This window comes from Magnolia sinica, chromosome 11 (genome assembly GCF_029962835.1).
Source record: "Magnolia sinica isolate HGM2019 chromosome 11, MsV1, whole genome shotgun sequence".
Lineage (NCBI taxonomy): Eukaryota > Viridiplantae > Streptophyta > Magnoliopsida > Magnoliales > Magnoliaceae > Magnolia > Magnolia sinica.
Window position 1 is genome coordinate 68,838,528 of NC_080583.1, and position 19,101 is coordinate 68,857,628.

Consider the following 19,101-nt stretch of genomic DNA (forward strand, 5'->3'; position numbering starts at 1 on the left):
ACCTGGCTAGCCGCAGCGTCACTAGCCAAACCGCGTCCGGGAGGGAAGCGGCGTGCCGCCCCACCTGGACAGCCTCCGTCCAGGCAAGGGCTCTGTGTGGCTCACCCTGATGTATGTGGTTCTCATCCGTGCCGTCCATCAATGTTTATAGATTATTTTAGATTGTGAGCCCAAAAATAAAGTAGATCCAACGGTTAAATGAACCACACCTCAGAAAGCAGCATGATAATAACAACCACTATAGAAATCTTGGCCTTGGGCTTAACATGGGTCACATGCAGATCACGGTGGGACCCACTGGAGCCCACCCCGACTTTATGGGAAGGGGATTGGCTGGTGTACCACACACCACTGACCTGGTTGGTGTGGGTACGTGTGGTGCGAAGATGACGCTCTTCCCGTTCTAAGTTGTACAAACGGTTCAAAGGAGATCAAAGGTATATGTGCCCTACAATGATGTATTTATTATATCTACGCCATTCATCCATTTGACAAGATCATTTTAAAGCAAAAGCTCAAAAATAAGTCATACCCAAAGTTTAAGTGGACCACACCAAAAATAGTAGTGGGTAATAATTCTCACCATTAAAACATTTATAAACCCATATAACATTTATTTTCCATCAAATCTGTTCACGAGGTCAAACAGACCTGGATGTAGAGGAAAAAAGATCAGAAGAAACGAATACCATATTGATCCAAAACTTTTATGACCCCAAAAGGATTTTAACGGTAGACGTTCAATCCCTGCTTCTTGCAGTGGTACCCTTGATCTTTGAGTCTTTGTTATCTTTTGCCTTAAAACGAGCTCTCCAGATCGATCGGACGGTTTGGATATAACACATACCTCCTGACCGGACCCACAGAACTTAGTGACGTCTACGAAGGAAGCGGGTTTCCTTAGGGAAGCGGATTGGTAGTAACTGATTAGGCTTAGCTTACTGAGTGATCTCTGTGAGGTCCACCATGATTTATGTATTTTATACATTTTCCCAGATAATTTTAGGGTTTGATACAAAAAATGAAACATATACAATTTCAAATGGACCATACCACTTGAAACAGTTGACTTGAACTTTTACTGTTGAAAATTTCTTAGGGGTCACGGAAGTTTTAGATCAAGCTTATATTTGTGTTTTCGCTTCATCCATATCTCTATGATCTTATGAACAGATTGGATGACAAATAAACATTACTGTGGGTCTATAGCAAGGTTTCAACGGTGCAAATCATTATCCTGACTGTTTTTTTGTGGTATGATCCACTTGATCTTTGTATATGCTTCAATTTTGGGATCAACCCTTTAAATTAGATGGAAAAACGGATGAACGGCGTGGATAGACCACATACATTCAAGGCGGGCCTGAATGAGTTTACTCAGTACGAGAAGAGCATGCCCAATCCGATTTCGGAAAAAAGTTAGGCTGTTCGGGCCCACCGTGATTTTTGGGAGAAAACTATCCTGTAAATCCGTTTTGTGAAATCATTTTAGTACTGTGTGAAAAAAAAAATATATATATTTTATGACACGTGACAAAAAAAATGCACATGTAACACTAAAGGAAACCGTAGGGATATAGTGACCACCATTGAAGTATTCACGTGGCAACAAAACTTTCGTATCAGGCTAACCTTTTTAACAATTCCACTTTATCCAAGTGAAAATGATGTTATAAACGGTTTGGATGGCATATAAATATTATGGTAGAGTCCAAAAAGATTTCAACGGTTGGAAATTCTTTCCCAGCTTTCCCTCTCGTATAGCCCACTTGAGTTTTAGATCCGTTACATATTTTGTTGTATATCTTTAAATAATCTAAAAAACTAAATGGAAGGTATGAATTTCTCACAAACATAACAGTGGGCCACACAACATTCCATAGCGGGAACTTCTTGTCGCAGCCTTTCGCGGAAATCCGCGTCCTGCGAAAGCCTTCCGCGGGAAGTTATTGCATCGGATACTTAGGTGGGGCTCATTGTGATGTTTGTAATAAATTCATTCTATTCATCCAGTTTTTTAATACATTTTAAAACTTTAGACCAAATGTGAGTAGGATTTAGCACTCAAGTGGGCTGAAAACAAGAGGATCGGACGTCTACAGTTGAAATATTCGTGGGGTCACGAAAGTTTTGAATGAAGCTAATATTTGTGTTTTCTATTTATACAAGTAGGAATGACGTTATAAATGGCATGGATGGCATGTAAGCATCACGGTTGATCCCAGGGAGATTTCAACAGTAGGAATTTTCCTACCCTCCTTTTCCTTTAGTGCATCCCACTTGACTCTTGAATCCTACCTACGTTTGGTCTCTAGTCCTAAAATAAGCTCAAAAAATGGATGGATGGGGTGGATTTCTCAGAAACATCAAGGTAGGCCTCACCTAGGTTTCCACGCAGAAACTTTCTCCGAAAGCCTTTAGGAGGAAATCCGCGTCCCATGTAGAGCAGTCCCATGGGGAACTGGACTCTCATACAGAGTTTGTATTGCGTTTGGATCTCGAATTAGCTGAGACCCCGTATCCAGGGAGATGTGTGCTACCCTGACCGTGGGGCCCACTTCTTTGTATATTTTGTATATCAATGCCGTTCATCCTTTTAGTCAGCTTATTTTAGGAGTGCCCAAAACATGAAGCAGGTAAAAAAACCTAGGGTGTATCACACCACATGAAATAATGATGAATGAATGCCCACCATCGAAAACTTACTCCAGTCCACTGTAATGTTTATTTGTCATCGAACCTGTCGATAAGGTCATACAGACAAGGGAAAACAAAAATAGCAGCTTGATCCCAAACTCTTGTGGCCCTCCAAAAGCTTTTTAATGATGGAAATTCAACCTGTATTGGGGTACACCCGAGATTTGTTTCTTCTTCTTTTTGATGACCATAGCCTAAAATAAGCCGGCAAAACGGATGAATAGAATGGATAAACAATATATAAATCAACGTGGGCCCCACAGTCAGGTCGCACCCACCTGGGTTGATCCGGGGTTACAGCTAATCCGTGTTGGTGAATTTCGAAAGAGGATTGTGTAGCGAGGCGCCGTCCACCCGCTTTTTACGTGGTGTGAAGATCTACATGTTTTATGTAACCCTGTCCGTTTATTTTTTCAGAGCATAACCAAAGATGAAGTGGGCCACACAATAAAAAGTAGAAAACAAAGGGAATAATGACATCCACCGTTAAAACCTTCTCAGGTCCTACCTAAAGTGATAATAAGATTATAAAGACCCACATGCATGCATGAAGAGAACACAAATATGCGCTTGATCCAAACCTTCGGCGGCTGCCAAGAAGTTTTGGATGGTCACCGACTTGAACTTTGGATATACTTCAATTTTAGCTTCATGTCTTAAAATGCGTTGAAAAAATTGATAGTCCATGTGGAACAAGCACATAGATCATAGTGGGCCCCACAGGATCTTCACACTATCATAAAGGATGGTGAGGACCTCACTTATGGCAGTGAGTAAACTCAGTTGAGCCCACCTTGAATGTACGTGGTTTATCTACGCCGTCCATCCATTTTTCCATCTAATTGAAGGGGTTAAGCTTAAAATTGAAGCATATCCAAAGATCAAGTGGCTCATATCACATGAAATAGTGAGGATAATGATTTCCACGGTTGAAACCTTTTGAGGTCTTACAATGATGTTTATTTGTCATCCAACCTTTTGAGATCATACAGATATAGATAAAGGGAAAAGACAAATATAAGCTTGATCCAAAACTTCTGTGGCCCTTGAAAACATTTCAACAGTAGACGTTTAATTCAACTATTTCCTGTTGTGTGGTACATTTGAAGATTCTATATGCTTCATTTTTGGGCTCAGGCCCTAAAATTAAACAGTGAAATGGATGGACCGAGCGGATCAGATAAATAAATCATGGTAGGATCAGATAAATAAATTATGTGGACCTCACGGAGTTGACTCAGTACGGTAAGCGTAGTGAGTTACTACGCAATCCGCATCCCCCGCTAGCCGCATCTGTGAATTCACCCACATCACGTGGGGCCCACAACACCCCGATTTTATCGGAACGCGGATTGCGTCATACCCTGTTTCCAGCAAGGAACGGGCTGGGGCTTCAAGTGGCCACCGTGATGTATGGGTTTTATCCACACATTCATCTATTTTTTCGTATCATTTTAGGACTTATACCGAAAACTAAGGCAAATTCAAGATACTGGTGGATCACACAGTGAGAATTAAATTCTTACCGTTCAAAATTTCTTAGGGCACACAAGTTATGGAACGTAGCTGATTTTTGTGCTTTCGGTTCATCCGGTTCTACGTAACTTTATGAATAATTTGGATGACAAATAAATACGACAGAGGGCCCTAGGAGAGTTTCAACTGTAAATATCATAATCACCCCTGCTTCATATAATGTGGTCCACTTGATATTTTCATCTTCCTAAATTTTGATCCTATTCAATAAAAATCCAAAGAAAAATGGATGAACGGCATGGATATTAAAAACTCATACATCACGGTTGCCGGAAGCGGATTGCATACCGAGTAACACAGGAAATCGGATTGCGTACTAAGTTACTCAGTAGGCTTTTATCGTACTGAGTAGTTGGGTCCACTGTAAATGTATGTGGTTTATCCGCACCGTCCATACATTTCCCCACCTAATTTTAGGGTTAAGCCCAAAATGTAAGTATATCCAAAGCTTAAGTGGACCATACCACAGGCAACCGAATGGAATATTAATGATTTCCACCGTTGAAACCTTCTTAGGGTCCACAGTGATGTTTATTTGTCATCCAGACTATTAATAAGATTACAAAGACATGGATGAAGAGAAAACACAAACATCAGCCTGATCTAAAACTTTTATGGCCTCTAAGAAATTTTCAATGGCAGATGTTCAATCACACTGTTCCTGTGGTGTGGTCCACTTGAGCTCTGGGTATGCTTCTATTTTGTGCTCAACCGTAAAATTATTTGTTAAAGTGGATTAACGGAGTGGATAAAATAAATAAATAAGAGTGGACCCCACAGATTTTACTCAGTACGAGTGGACCCCACAGATTTTACTCAGTACGATAAGGGTACTGAGTTACTCATTAGGCAATCCGCTTCGGTAACACAATACCCTAAGCGTACTTAGTAAACTTTATAGGGCCCACTGTCATTTATGCATTGTATCAACTCTGTCCATCCCTTTTATCATATAAATTTAGGACTTTAAACCAAAGATTAAGCATATCCAAAGCTCAAGTGGACCACACCACTGGAAACATTTTGAATTGAAGTCTACTGTTGAAAAGTTCTTGGGGGCCACAGAAGTTTTAGATCAAGCTGATATTTTTGTTTTCCTTTCATCCATGTCTTTGTGATCTTATGAACAGTTTGGATGACAAATAAACATCAATGGCAGCCTTAGAAAGGTTTCAACAGCGGAAATCAATACTTAACACTGTTTCCTATGATATAGTCTACTCGAGCTTTTGATACTCTTCAATTTTGGGTTCAACGCCTAAACTAAAATGGAAAAACGGATGGACCGTGTGGATAAACTACATAAATTCATAGTGGGCACAACAGAGTTTACTGAGTATGATAAGAGCCTACCGAGTAACTCAGTACGCAATCTGATTTCACGGTTGCCACTAGGGGTGCACACGAACCGAGCTAGCTCGGTTAGGTCACTTGACTTGACTCGAAAAAGCTCGATTCGACTCAGTTCAAAGCTAAGTTCGAGTCGAGTCGAGCTGATTTTTTTAGCTCGAAAATGAGTTCGAGCTGAGTTCGAGCAGGCCCCAGGTCGACTCAACTCGGATCGAATCCAGCTCAAATCGAACTTGGATCGAACCAGTTCGGTGACTCGGTTACTTTGCCATTGATGTTACTGACCAAGTGTTTGATAAAATGACTCAACGAAGTGTGGCCGGTGGTAAGGAAGGTATGTACATGAAACAAGTACCCTTTTTTTTTTCCTTGGTTTTATGTTGCTTAAAAGGTGTTTGATAAAATATTGCTTCTGTTTCACATACAGATGGATTTTGAAGGTGCAGTCCAAGTGTTTGTGGAAATGCCTCAATGGCGAACTCGGCCTGAGCTGTTGACCAAACTGAACCGAGCTAGAAAAATTTTCCTGAGCTTACCCTGAAGGCATATTTTTTAAGGTTCAACTTCATCTAGTACTTCCTTAGGATGGTGAACATCTCTTTGAGGTTAGCCACGTTGTCTACCACCATAATTCTCCTGACCAGCATGTTGTCAATATAGACTTTTATAGAGTATCCAATCTGCTTAGTGAACATCTTGTTGATGAGGCGTTGGTATATTCCTCTAGCGTTCTTCAACCCGAAAGGCATGACCTTGTAGTAGTAGAGCTATTTGTTGGTGATGAAAGTCATTTTTTGGTTGTCGTGTGAGTGCATGGCGATTTGATTATAACCTGAGTAGGCATCCATGAAGTTAGGAGCTCATGGCCCGCCATGTTGATCCTTAGGAGGGGGAAACTATCTTTTGGGAACGCCTTATTTAGGTCCGTGTAATCGACACATACTCTCCATTTTTCATTCAATTTCTTCATTAGCACAACATTTACTATCTAGTCGTGGTAGTAGAATTTCTCAATGAATTCGGTCTTGAGGAGCTTGCTGACCTCTTCTCCAATGATGGCGTACCATTTTGGTTTCGAATGCTCGTTGTTTTTGTGTCACCGATCGATGGTCATGATCAACGTTCAATCTATGAACCATTACGTCTAGTTTGATGCCGGGCATGTCCGAGTGGGACCATGTAAAGATGTTGTCATGTTGCTTTAGGAGGCTAATGATCTCTTTTTGCTGATCTGGGGCTAACAACGAGCTAACTTAGATCGTGTGGGTGGGGTTGGTCACACAGAGTGAGACGGCGACCAGGTCTTCCATGGGAGATCATCTTTCGATTGATTCTTCTCGGGGGTCAAGGAAAGTGATGACCATCGTTTCTTGCTGTGCTTTTGCCCTAAGTGTCATTGAGTAGCATTGTCGAGCCTCGTGCTAGTCACCTTTGACTTGCCCGACCCCATGCTTGGTCGAAAATTTCATCGCAAAATGATAGGTAGACACTTCTGCTCACAAGACATTGAGGGATGGTCGCGACAAAATGACATTGTAGATAGAGGGGCGGTCGATTATAAGGAAGTTGATTATCATGGTAGTCTGGTTGTGACCCTCTCCTGCAGTCATGGGCAATAGTATTGTAATGCCTTGCCCAAATCAGAACAATATCCTGAGACACCCACGTGCGAATTGGCGCAGGAACGTATGAATTAATCACATGTGCGGATAAATTACCGGTAAATTAATCCAGATTAAATCACCAATGTGATGCAATCCAACTACATTCGAGCCGAGCACGGGCCGTAGGGCTGGTCAGTCCAATAGTACTTGGCGACTACCTGTATGAGCCGTGCACCACCCGAGGTGGGACAGAAAATTTTGAAACTTGGGGAGGCTAGGGGCCTCACTGGGCTTGTGGTCCATCATAGACGTCAGGCTCGGATGATGCACAAAAATGGACGACGACTCATGTCGTTCAGTCGGCACTTGTAAACCGCGAGTTGCCCCACTTGAAAATAAATAGCTGAAATTTAAATCAATTGGCCCCGTTACTTGAGTCAGTGAATATGAGCATTTCAGCAATCGGATCTCTTTTAAATTTACACTGAAGGTTAGAAATATTTCTTTACACTCGCCCACAAAATCTGACCCTTGATCGAGGATCGGTGATCGTTGATCGCAAATCAAGACATTGTGACCAAATCTCGCATCCGTTTGCGGTCAAACTTTACCCAGCCCTTCATCGGACCATGGGGCACTTGTTCCATGAATCAGATGGGCCAGGGGGCCATCAGGGCAGCCCTAACAACCTGAAATGGGCCCCACAAGGCCGTTGGAGGCACTTAGTGAAACATAGGGCCAACTGATTTAAATTCTAAGACATATAGCATTTAAACCCCTCTCTCTCACTCCCACAAGTCCAGCTGAGAGAGAGAGAGAAGGGTAGGGAGTGGTGTAGTGTTGGTGGTGCCGGGGATTGAAATTCCCCATACCTACGCCCTACATTTGCCAAGAACTTCGACCCGATCGTTGTAGGAGTAAACTCCGTTCAATCCAAGGTAAGAATTGGGCTCCAATCCATCCCTCTCTAGTCTCTAGCAACATGTATGCATCTTACCACCACTCCATGTAATGCAGGGCCCCGGCACGTCGAGTTTGCGGACCCGGCGATGTTAGAACGATTTCAACGGCTTCCGGTCAACAATAGGTGCGGACCATTACCTTTAGGTGACCGATTATCGTGCCTACCATAGATTTTAATGAATGTGTATGGTGTATTGCTCTTGCATGTTGCTGGATTTTTGGACTGCATGTTTAGGACCATAGATCTAGGATTTCCTAAAAATGTGGGGAGGGGTTTAGGCCCCGAATACCCCTAAATGTGTGGAATGCTCGGTTGCATGTTTAATTAGGGTGTAAGCATTTAATTTCCCCAAATGTTGCTAATTTATTGTTGAATTGTTGCATGACAAATATGCTAGGTGTTGAAGGAGTTAAATGTTGTCAATTTGTTGAATTGCTGAATTAATTGCATTTAATCCCCACCACATAACTGATTTGTATGATTCATGCTGGCATATACGAAATTGAATTGTTGTGAATGGGTGCATGGCTGTCCATCAGGTTAAATAGTTGGAATATGTTGAACATGATCCTTACGGTTTGGTAGAGCTTAGTATATTGCTAACCATGTACCTAAATTGCTGAATTATGCTTGTTATTTGTGAATTGTCCTTGAATTTGATAAAACATGAAATCTAGTAGTGCATGTGCCCCTTATGGATTGGCCGATTAACTGAAATCACTTGGGCGACCTTCCGTTGGACCGCCCCATGAATAAATCTGGTTCGACTAGTTAAACTGTAAAGTGTCTGTTGTAGTTGGACTACATGAGACGCCATTCTCAGGCCGATCAGTTTATGGTTCAGCTTGTCGGGGTATATTAGCTCACGAATCGTCCATCCTTATATGTTAACCATGGTTGAACATGCTTATATGAACCCGAAGTACCCTGAGACCCTTGCGCTCACTGTTGATTGTGATTTATGGTCCACAAGACTCATGAGTCGAGGATGGTGGTGTGGGACACTATGCCCATGCTGTTAGCCTATGCTGGGGTGACGAGCCTCCTCGTAGTGACCAGTGAGCACCTAAACTCGTGAGCTGGGGACGGTGGTATGAGACACTGTGCCTGTGCTGTCGGCCTATGCTGGGGTGACGACCTCCCCATAGTGACCGCGAGTAGGACTTTGAAGTCCCAACTGTTTTCGTCTGAGCTTAAGAACTATGGGATTGACGAACCCACAAGGGCTAAGGACCGCGAGAGTTATATGATCATGGCCATTATACCACGTGATCGAATTAGGGCAATGCTTCTGATAAGGATATTCCAGTTTCTCCAACCTGCTGGATGAATATATCTAATTAATCAACTGGGGTAATATGTTGCATGACATTGCATTATCTATTGTGGCGATTCGGTCATCGAGGTCGCACTGAGGGAGTGGTGGTCATTGCGATTGTTAGCTGTTGTCGCTAGAGGGAGTGTTGGTGGCGAGGGGCATGCATCATATAATTAAACCATGCATTACATTAACCAAGAGTACTTAGGATTCTATGATGCATGTTGTTCACTAAATTACTCTTGTGCATGATAATTTGTGTAGCCTATTGCTAATGGTATCACTGAGTTAGCTACTCACTGTCACTCTAGGACGGTGTTCTAAAACACCATTCAGAATCTGGCATAAGTGCAGGAATAATGGAGTGGGACATGTTGTAAGATGTCCGTGCGGATGACGACTAGGAGTAGGCGTACTTCCAGACTTTTGGTTAACCCTACTAGCTCAATGGATGATGGTGGGATTGGGGTAGGTGTCACGCCCCGAACTCGGAAACAGGGCTCACAAAATTCCCGATCGCCGAATCCGGCGCCGACAGCCTCCGTAGAACCCCATTCTCAGATCCCGACACCCATTTACCAGGTTCCGATCCTGGGATACTACAAGGAGGATTTATAATCACCAGTCTGATTCATAATGAGCATAACAAAAGCATAACCCACGAACAATAAACACAAGAACACCACCACAAAATCCACTATGATCAAAAACTTTTTTTTTGTACAATGCGACAGAAAGAGAAAATACAATGTAACGAAAGAAGCAAGACTCCAGAAGCTCGGCTGCACGCTCCAACTACGGTGAGACTACGGCTGCGACTGCGTCCTGGTGTCACCTGCACGCATCAATCGTGCATAAGCTTATAGAAAGCTTAGAGGGTGGTGTAAGTATGTGCGTAATATAAGCGTGCTCAAAATGCAAGGTCAAAGTAATGCGGAATCATGGTGATGAGCATATGAATGCAATCAGCCGTACCAAGGCTATGTGGTGGAAGATATGAATGCTATCGGCCATAACACAGTCATGCGATGCGAGATGCAACTCAAGCATGCCAATTCTCATCATGTATCAGTACAGTTCTCATTCTGGATAATCACTGGGGTTCAATACCCTCCAAATGGCACTGTCGCTCTCCTAGCCGCACAGTCCAAGTGAGCGTAAGAAATCTCACTATCCGCCTGACCAATAGTCTGCCAATACCTATCCGGCACGTCGATAGCGGACCCATTCACGAGCTGGTCAAACTCAGCTTAGTATTGCCCCCTACCCTCGGGCGAGTAAGGCCACACTCCTTCCCAACCGACCACGACACAGTGGGAGACGCAGCCTTCTGGTATTTGGCCCTCATGCGCTCATATATCCACTCGGTCTCGACGTTGGAGTCATCCTCTGGTACCATCGGGTTTAGGGACTTTCACCCAGGGATATCTATAGCGCCCGTATGCTAGAACCAAACATTTCCGGTATCCAACCCAGCCATCCACGATGTGTCTATAGAGGCTATGACCCTGATGTCGCTAGGGCATATAGTAACTACAATCACACAAATGCAAGTGCATGAGTCACATTATCAGTCATGCAATAGTCCTGCATGTACCATGCACTTATATAAGGCAACTCCGCCTATCAGGGAGCCCATAAACAGTCTGCCTAAAGGCATATGCTATGATCGGTCACTCCTCACATCAGGCATACATATGATGCGAATGATCATGAATCATGGATTTATACTAAACATGTTATGTGGTAATGGGCTCTGATCAAAATGAAGATGGGCCTGGACGGCTTATATACTATAGGTATGGGCCTATTAATGGACCTTAGGGAGAATCGTAATGCGGACATTTTACCAACATTATCCTCACAATGTGGACATCAAACCAACATTGCTCCCAAGGGATGGCCTTCCAAGAATCACACATTTCAATGGGCCTTTTGTACATCTTATTGGGCCTCGACCCATGGGCCTCTAATACATCAAATGGCCTCATACATGGGTCTTACATATATCAAGGTGGGCTCTCAATGACGGGTCACAAATGCATCAACATGGGCTTAGTCACATAGGCTTGCATACATCACAATGGGCCTCATAATATGGGCCTTATACAAATCAAGGTGGGCCTCAACAAGGACCACCAATACATGAAGATGGGCCTCCACAATGGGCCTTAAATTATCTCCAAAACGGTTGGATAGTCGAATGAAAAACATGCATCCTGATGGAGCCCACACTAATGGAGGGTGTGGTTTACAATACTTACATAAGTGGGGCCCACCATAATGCTTATTTTCCACCCAGCCTTAGGCCCAATATAATGTTTATTTTCCACCCAACTTAAGGCCCAACATAATGTTTATTTTCCACCCAACTGTTCATAAAGCCACCTGAATCAAGGTAGGGCCCACTGGACTGGGCCCACTGGAATGTTTATTTTCCACCCAAACTATTCATAAGGTCACACGGTCCGTGGGTGGGGCCCACCATTTATTTTGCATCCCTCGCACACGGTCAGGGAGCCCACCGTGCTGATATTATTATTATTATTATTATATATATATATATATATATATATATATATATATATTTATACACGTGGATAGGGAGCCCACCGTGATGTGGTCCACAAATCCAGCCCGCTCATTATGTGTGTCCCACTTGGCTGAGGGCACAGACCAAGTTTCAGCCACATCCACATTTCAGGTAGGCCCCACCAAGTGTTTTTATATGTTTAGACATGTCTTCGCATGATTTTAGATGGTGTGGCCCACCTAAGTTCCATATAAAGCTGATTTTTGAGGTGGACATTCGGTCTGTGGGGACCCATCAAATGTGCGGTGTTGATCGTCGAAACGCATCAAAGTGGGGCCCACAGCTGGGGCCGTGACCCCCAGCCCGTCCATCCGTCAGGACGTCCAGCGCAGGCAGCGCTTGCGCCTGTTGTCAGTGGCGGCAGCAGTTGCTGCTTTTGTTGTTTTTTTTTTAAGAAAATCATTTTTCTTTAGTTTTCCACAGGCGGGGCCCACATCAGCAAGATCCACACCATTCATTGGCCCTTGTGGCTCGATACAAGTCTATCGAGACCAATATTGAGTAGTTTCCTGATGTACAGCAGCATCGGGATGTATTTCAATGGTAGAAAACTTGTTCGCTATGCTATGGCTCACCATAAGCTCAGATTGAGATCATTTTTCGGCTCAACGCCTAAAATGATCTGAGGAAGAGGATGGACGGCTTGGATTTGACTTATACATCAGGGTGGAGCTTGCATGAGAGGCCCACCACTTCTTTCTCTCTCTTTTTTTTTAAAGCACACGCCCATGCCAGTTAACACTTCACCGTTGCCAACGTCCAGCGTCTAGGGACGCTGGACAACTTACATAATCACTTCATTGTGGTGGGTCCCACGTGGACGTGGCCCACCAATATAGATACATATACACATGATATATATCTTATATTATATATATATATATATATATAAATACATATTATATTATATATTATATACATATATTATATAAAATATAACATATATGTATATATATATATATATAAAAAGATGCATTGGGCCCATCCAAACAGTGAATGGTGTGGATCATCACCTGTAATAGAGTGGGCCACACCGTCTGATGTAGATGGACGGGGTAGATGTAACACATATTGGTGGGATCCACACCATTACAAAGAAAGAGAGAGAGAGAGATAGAGAGATATACAGTGAGATAGAGGAACCCCGCCACTATGGGCCCTCTTGATTAAATCACATACATCCAAATGGGTCCCACCAACAAGTGGGCCTTAAAATTTAAAATAATGGCAAATCACCCACCTCGTTGGCCTCCTTCTTGATCCCTTGGCTTCAAATGCACCTTGCCTATGCCTTGGATGGTGGATGATGGAGTTTGGATGGTGTGGATGAGAGATGAGAGGGTGTAGATGGAAGATGAGAAGGTGGACCACACTTGGGAGGGAGAGGAAAGCTTGGACGTTTGAGAGGCTTGAGTTGCTTGGAGATTTGAGAAATGAGAGAGAGAGAGGTGATATGGATGAGTGAGGTGTGATGGGTGATGGGTTGGGTTGAAAAATTGTAAAAGGCGTGTGGTTGTTGTTGAAAATGGGAAAAAGAGGAGTGGTGAGGTGGAAAGAGGGTAGACTTTTTGAAAAAGGAGGGAATGGGTTGTTGTACTTGAGGTAAGGCTTGCATTAATGATTGATTGATGTGACTAGTTGTAGAGATTCCCTCGAAATCCGCAACGTACGGTGTTTCTTCGGAATAAATGCAGATCAACATCTTCTAGCCTGGGTATCGGTTCGGTGGGCAAGTCGCGGTGTTGGAACTACGGCGGCGACGCGGTCACCAAGACATAGGTTTCGGATCGAGCCGACGTCGGTGTGCGGGACCTGGCTTAAGATCACGCGCAAACGTCAGATATGGTGCGAAGGTTGCAGAAATTTGACCGGAAGAACCGCGGAAGCCAATGGAACGGTATGGATTAGGACACGGGTCTTAGAGTAGGGCCCTAATCTTTTTGGGGAGTGATGTGAGGATGGGACTGGGTCCCTAGTAGAAGACATTGTGGATGTTGAAATTTATGTTGGATATTTTACTTTATTAGTAGTACTTAAACTTCTTAATTATTTTAAATGTTTATTATGCTTGGTTAATTCTCCATTGCCCACTAATACCTGATATTCACATGCATTTGAGGCCCATTAGGGCATACGTGGCTCTTGGGAATTCGGGAGCCGAGTTTCTACTTGGCCCTTGAAATTCGGGGCGCTACAAGTATACTTCCTTCGGAGTTGACCTTCTTCTAGCAAACCCAAGTAATGGAGTTCAGACGGGACGTAGTCGTTATCTTCCGATCCCCATCTTGTTGAAAGCGACAATGAGGCGGATGTTAGCCGAGCTGCCGGTGTCCACCAATATATGATGCACCTTGTGGTTAACCATTGTCATGATCACCACCAAGGCATCGTCGTGTGGGTGGTAAATTCCTCGAGTATCCTCCTCGGTAAAGGTCAAGCAACAATGAATCAACTTCTGCTCCTTTGCAGTTTTACTTGTGAGATGAATGTGATGCTTTATACCACTATTGCTGATGCTCCGAGCATGAACCCTGCGAGCTCTATTCTAGTCTCTTGTGGGTCCTCTGAATATTGTGTAGATTTCACATGTCGCTTCATTGTTGCTTCTATTGCCTTATTGCTTGTCCCTCTTATCTGGTCGCTCATCCCTTCTCCTGTGGATGTTATCCCATAGATGTCTACTCCGGATGAGGGATTTAATCTCTTTCTTGAGATTGAAGCAGTCGGCGGTAGTGTGGTCGTGATCGTGGTGGAAGTGGCAATACTTTCACTTATCTCTCTTGCCAGCATCAGCTTTTGTAACACCCCGAAATTTCACGGCTAGAGTTCCTACTCATGCCTGAGAAATCTGGGTATTAATAATGTATAAACTTGGATGCCTTTGAAAATCGCACCTTATTTTTTTCCATTTGGATCACTTCCAGATACATTCAGGAGGTAGCATTCTCAAGAATAACATTAACCCTATTTCTTATTCTAAAATCAAATAAATTGTCAAATGCTTTTACGTTGGGAGCTGTTTACAAGTTCTGAGTACGCAGTGGAATTATAAAGAAAATAAACTTTAAGCTAAATCTTTTAGTCTAATCAAATAAATCTTTTGCCAATGTCTGATCTTCTGGGTCATCGACCTATACATCACCTACAACATCTTTATGGTTGGGAGAGGGTCAATGCCCTACTCATAGTGAAGGTTATCCTTTAAGATTGACAGTAATTCAAGAGATTCATAAGATAATGTAAGGTTTTGATACGTCTCATACTCCACAACTACAAGAGGTATCAATGCATAAACAATCTATATGAGATGTATGCCTAGTAAAGTATATGCAGTGTATCATCCTTACCGATGGCTACAATGTGAAATATGATTAGAGTTATTGGACTCGCCCTGCATCCCATACTATGGAGATTCACCGGCGTGTCCCATGCTTAACATGGCTTTACGCGGTTACCCCAAGACAAACACAACACATGCCTGAAAGAATTACGTGACACGATTTGTTCATGGAGCGATTATTTGCGACATCCAATCCCAAAAGTGATGTAACACACATTGTGGATTACTTACATCGATTCATACACCACTACCCATGAAATATGGATTTACGTGTCGCCTTAAGGGCTGTTACTGAAAGCGCATTACGTCTACGATAATTAATCAATCGCTAGAGGAGGGATTCCCAACATAGTACTTGCACCAAGAGAGAATTCCTTTATCCATGGAAGGTTAAGAATATCAAGACACCTGCCGATCCCTTGAGGAAAAGGGTCGAGTGACAATAACCAGCTCGAACAAGAGACGAGTGATGAAGGTTAACTTGAATATGAGGAGAGTAGTTAGAGCCAACTCAATAATTAGAAGAGCGGCACGGCCGATTCTTTAAGAAGGGTGGCAATGGCCAACTCCATAAGTAGAAGAGCGACCACCGTCGATTCTTAGATACGGAGAGTGGCAGAGCCAAATCAATGGTAAGGTAAGGGCAAAGCTTGCATCCATGGCCTTCCCATGAATATAGGAAAGCCTCTTACAATGGATATCATATAAAATCTCAAAAAGTCAATAATTGATGATATCAATTTAAAATGAAAATAGATGGAAAGTAATAAAAATCTGAGGACAGATAAAAGACATGTAAAGGATAAGTGTAAAGGTGAGATAAAATGCATCATCTCAATTAAGACAAAAGATACGTAAAAGATGGGATAAAATAACATGAAGGCATAAAAAGATAGGATAACCATGACAACTTAAATTAATGTAAGCTTAAAGGATGAAACCCGCACCTTTAAAGTCGAATTGTCCTCATTTGAGGCTAGGTGTTCCTACATACCCCTTTATATTCAATCTTATCCTATATCATAAGATCTACAAGGTTTACAAGGTTAGGATTAAATCTAAGGTTATGTTTATGGCCTAGATATAGGGCTTAACTAAGTACTATTTCAGAAAAACTTGAATCCAAACATTTGGTATTACATACTTTACCTGAACCTGGCCCTGACTCAGTCCTAGGACTCGGCGAGTCGACTCAGTACCCCATCACTCTCTTTCTTTCTTTCCTTCTTTCCTTCTTCTTCTCTTTTCCTTTCTTGCTGCCATGTCCAGCAAAAGCTAGATGTTGTTCTCCCTCTCTCTCTCTCATGTTTTTCTTCTCTTTCCCCGCTCTCTTTTCTTTCTTGCTTCCATTTTCTTTCTCCAACAGCGAGACGTGCGTGTCCTTTTATAGGGTGTAACGAGTCTTCCAGACTCTTCCTGCAAGGCCCTTAGCAGATCTTCTTTCACACGACTCTGTTTTTGGTGTGGCGAAATCGTGAAGACAGACCTTCTTACGGTGGCTATTATGGAAATCTGTGATCAAATCTGCCTGATCCGTCTTCTTGGGGACGATTGAGACTCCCTTTTGGAGTGCCTGGACGATCCTGATTGATCTCAAGCTCACTGGTTTGACCGTCCATTAGGCCGGATTGTTCGGATCACTCATACGCTCGCATCCTGGGTATTGCCGGTTACGGTGATATCTTTGGGGCTCATATTCTCCGGTGTTTGAGAAATCCGCTCCTTCCATTTGGTTCTCCTTGAAATCCTGGTCCAAAAGAGTATGGTATGGATCGGATCTGTGGTGGCCCGCAAGATCTTTCCTGATGCTGTCTACCTTACGTTTGAATGGTTGGAAATCGTTCTCGCTGTCCTCTTACAAATTCCTCTTCTAGCCTTGGGTCAGGTGGTCCATTAGAGTTCGATGGACAGTTTGGATTGAATGTTTGAACCAAGATGGTGGCCCATTTAAACCGTCTCCAGATCCCTATTTTGAAATTTCCACAGTGGGAAGCCCATTGGAGAGAGATATCTTTCTCTTTTCGTGGAGTGCATGGGTCAAACCTAGTTTGACCATACTCCCCTCTCGGTGTGGTGCAGTAGTACGAGTGCTGTGTGTGCACCCCACTCCAGGTGGGGCCCATCGTAATGTTTTTGGGAAATCTACACCGTCGATCCATTTTTTCCATTTAATTTAAGCGGTTGATCACTAGATTGAAGTATATCCAAAGATCAGTTGGACCATACTACATACAACAGAGGTCACTTATGGTTTCCACCGTTGAAACCTTTCTAGGCCTTCCAGTGATGTTTATTTGTCATCCAGCCAGTTCATCAAATCATATAGACATAGATGAAGGGGGATATCTTACTGCGGCTGTCCATGACCTTTGATGGGTGCCAAACTCGACGGTTAAGGGCTGATCTGTCTATTGGGCCACTTATACAATGATCTAACGGCTGCAATTCGACGTGTACGGTTAATTTATGATAGATAGGCCCGATACAAACTTTTACATAAAGCGGATCATGGAAACTATGTATTCTAGAATTAAGGGGTCTAGGTTGATGACATTTTCATAATTTTTAGTAATCAGAGGGTTTTGTGAAATCTAATGGCTCCATATGGTCATTTACATCTTTCTAAACAATTCTTATAAGGAGACTTGCGTCTGTATCATTACGGATAGAGAGTTATTCGTCAGTTCATCTGAGGGAAGGTGTCTACGTCAAATCACGTAATGGATGATCTTCTCTTAAAATCCATGTTCAGATGACTCAGTCTATTGCTTGGAGATCATTCTCGACAGTTAGGTTTGTATTAAGGAGTAGATGTAAGGTTTGGATAGTTGGGTTGGTATTACACGCACGTATATATTATGTTAAATCTTATGGTAATGCTTGAGGACTTTCGATGCTCGAGTATCAAAAAGTTCGGGGCGTTACAGCTTTCATCCTGCTCGACCATTTTAGGATCCTTTTGTCGCGGACCTCCATGAGTACTTGTTTGGGAGTCGTGTTCAGCGGAGTGTAAGAGCGGAACTTGCTCTCCGGTCGTCAGTTCAGGAGCAGACCTTTGCTCAGGTCGTCGTCCTTTGTCTTCTTGCTGCTGATTGTGGGTGGCTTCTCTTCCTTGCGCTTCATGTCCTTAGTTGAGCTCCCTGCACTTTGAGTAGCTTTTCGTGAGCTAAAGAGCTCCTCCGCGTTAGAGTATTTCCAAGCTCGATTAAGGAGATTGGCTAGAGTGGTTGATGGGTTCTTATCGATTGAGAAGAGGAACCTCCCTTCTCTTAGGCCGGATATCATAGCGGCTAGAGCTATCTAGTACGAATAGCCATCCACTTGCACTGCCTCCTCGTTGAAATGAATCATGTAGTCTTTTAACAGCTCGTCCTCCCTTTGGGTAACAATGCAGAGGTGGTCATTGGCTTCTTTCTATCATTCCTTCTGATGAACTGCGTGATAAAGGTCTTGTTAAGCTAGGTGAAGGAACTAATAGATCTCGGCTTCAGTTGCATATACCACTTTCTTGCCACCCCTGACAAGGTCAGGGAGAATGCTCGGCACATCATCAAAGTAGAAGCATCATGTAATTCCCATCCATGCCTTGAAGGACTCCAGATGTTCGGCCGAATCTTCGGCTCTAGAGTAGGGAGTAATCTGTCGCATTCAGAATCTCGGCTGAAGTGGAGATCCCATAATGTCATTGATAAACGGTGG